Raw genomic sequence first — 3,037 nt, 5'->3', positions numbered from 1 at the left:
TGATGCATATGTCTCAAATAAAGGAGCTCTCTATAGAAGCTTTTTTATAAGATATTAATATATCATCAATTTCAATTATGAAATAAAAATACACTAAATATTTTAAATTTCTCTGTAAAAGTGGAATGTTATCAAATTATTAAAAGAAAACAGGAAAAACATTCATAAATTGCCTTGAGTAATTTTTTATGGGAACATTTGGTTTTTCTTTCTTTATTCTTCTTCATATAACATCTCAACTGAAGTTTCTCCTCCTTTCACTGCTCCCAATTGCCACCCACCCCCACCATGCTTTCCACCACATCCACTTCTCCTCCAGTTTCCCTTCAGGAAAGAGCAAGCTTCCCAGGAGAGCAACCAAAAACGGCACAATAAAATATAATAATAATAGGCACAAAACCTCTCAGGGTTGGACAAGATAACCCATTAGGAGGAAAAGGGTCCCAAGAGCAGATAAAAGAGTCAAAGACACCCACATTCCCACTGCTAGGAGTCAGAAAAAAACCTGGAATCTAACAACTATCACACATTTGCAGAAGTCCTAGAGCAGACTCATGCTCTATACTTGCCTCTTCATTCTCTGTGAGCCCATATAAGACTTGATAAGACTTGCTTATCCTGGTGCCCTTGATCCCTATGGCTCCTGCAATTCTCCCCATCCCTTCTTTCATGGGGCTCCTTAAGCTCAAAGTGGATGGTTCTCTGGTGTGAGTTCTCTCTCCTCCTAATGCTTGGCTGTGGGTCTCTGCATCTGCTCCCATCAGCTACTTGAGGAAGCCTCTCTAATAACTAGTAGTATTATTTGTTATTGTTACTTCCTTAAATGCACAGATAACATCCAATCCAAATTTACAAATTGTATTTGGTAAAATTAAATACTTATAGACACAAATTGAATCAAGCATCAGGTCAAAGAAAGTACATAGTTAGAAACTCTATTCACAAATTTATGTTGTAGAAGATTTACTATCTTGAGTACATATACTAGTCAAATTACTTAATCTTAAAAATAAAGCATTAATATATCATAAATATCTACCTATTCATTATCCACCTACATACTTATATATCAGGTTACAAAGACAATATATAAATTGATGATATATATGTGCAAAGGTGCCCAATGTATGTCTAAGTGATTTAGCTTAGCACAGGAGATATCTGAAAAATAACACAGAAAGAAAAAGTTTTCTGTTTTAAATCACAGGTTCAGAGAATTCATTCTGTGACTGCTTAGCCCCTTAAGTTTAGGGTGGATATTCTGGTTGCAGGACTCTGTGGCAGAAGAGAAAAGTTTAAGAACTATTTTGCATGCCACATCTGTGAAACAACAGTGATGCGATGAGTAGAATGAGATGTCACACATCTTGTCTCCAGAGTCAGAGAAGAAGTGACTTGGAATGCTACATGCTTACTACACTAAGCAGCTTTGGTATTACAATAACAGTGAAGTAAATAATTGGACTAATGAGGAACTTTTCTAATTATCTCCATGAGATATGAGGTTGTATAATTCAGTGTGAAGTATAACATTAATCTCTGTACCTACACACTCATAACCAGAAATATGTGGCCCTTTTAATGCATCAGTTCATGAGGACAAATATTCAATTTCCAATAACCAGGTTATCTTCTAAAATTAAGGCAAATATCTTATGAAAATTTCATTCTGAAATACCATGTGTAAGAGGGTAAATGAGAAAGAGTGAAATATGGGTAGTGATCCTCTTAATTTGTCTCTTCTCAGTCAAATAATCACATGAAATTAGTACAATACTATCCAGTGATTTACTTACATGTTTCATATTCTAGACAACCATAGGTCAGATTTTTCTCCATTAAGAAATATGTCCTGTCTTAATAAACATTTCTCTGAAAAAATTATACTATATTCTTGATTTTTCACAATCTTTGGAGTGCTTTAAGCATTAAGACAACTAATTTATATTAGTTTGGTATAATATTGAATATAGTTTTCTATCACTAGAATATTGGTGTAGCCAGTGCTATTCTAAGGCTATTCTAACAGGTACTTAAGTGAATCTGACACAGATGCTCATGAATACAATTTTTGTTTTATTTTATCATTCTCAAAGTTCCCACCAAAAATATGGAACTGAAAAACCAAACAGCACGATCAGAATTTCATCTGCTTGGACTGACAAACAATCACAAGCTTCTTCCCCTCATCTTCACCATGTTCCTCTGCATGTATCTGATCACAATTCTTGGAAACATGCTTATCATCATGGCCATCAGCTCTGGGTCCCAACTGCACACACCCATGTACCTCCTCCTCTCTATTCTGTCCATTAATGACATTTGTTACAGTACAGTCACAATCCCCAAAATGCTGGTGAACATACAAGCACAGGATGACAGCATAAGTTACAAAGAATGTCTCTCTCAAATTTGCTTTGTTTCAGTTTTTGGTGGAATGGAAAATTAACTCTTGGTGGTGATGGCCAAGGACCACTTTGTGGCCATTTGCAAACCCCTGAGTTACACAGTCATCACGAACCTTTTTAATATGTCCTGGTGGTTCAATTCTCCCTTTTCATTAGTATTGTGGATGCCCAACTCCATACACTGATGGTCTTGAGACTTTCCTTCTGCACAGACCTAGAAATCCCCTAATTTTTCTGTGAGCTTGCTCAGATTATCAAACTTGCCTGTTCTGATACATTTCTTTTTTAAATAAATATAGTTATGTGGTCTTCATTTATCATGGTCTGTTATTCCTCATTCTCCCTTTCTGTTCTTGATCCAGCTGGGATCTCCTGCTCCCCTAAGCTTTCTTTCCCTCAAATCTTGCCCTTCATTACTCCTACTGTCATCCAGGTTGTTCATGTAGATTTCATCCATTTCTCTGTCATTGGGCGATCCTTGGGTCTTTCCTAGGGTCCCGTTTTCTAGGTAGCCTCCCTGGAGTTGTGTAGCAGTCTAGTCATCTTTGTTTTACATCTAGTATCCTCCTATGAGGACATACCGTGTTTGTCATTCTGAGTCTGGGTTACCTCACTCAGGATGATTTTTT

At 36.5% G+C, this 3,037-nt stretch overlaps 1 pseudogene; it reads left to right on the top strand.

Moving 5' to 3' along the window:
* Nucleotides 1-2,110: 2,110 nt before the first annotated feature.
* LOC118586946 lies at nt 2,111-2,697 on the top strand (annotated as a pseudogene).
* Nucleotides 2,698-3,037: the final 340 nt, after the last annotated feature.

Source organism: Onychomys torridus, chromosome 7 (genome assembly GCF_903995425.1).
Source record: "Onychomys torridus chromosome 7, mOncTor1.1, whole genome shotgun sequence".
NCBI lineage: Eukaryota > Metazoa > Chordata > Mammalia > Rodentia > Cricetidae > Onychomys > Onychomys torridus.
The sequence above is the reverse complement of the archived record's forward strand: the minus strand, read 5'-3'. Positions and strand labels throughout refer to the sequence as shown.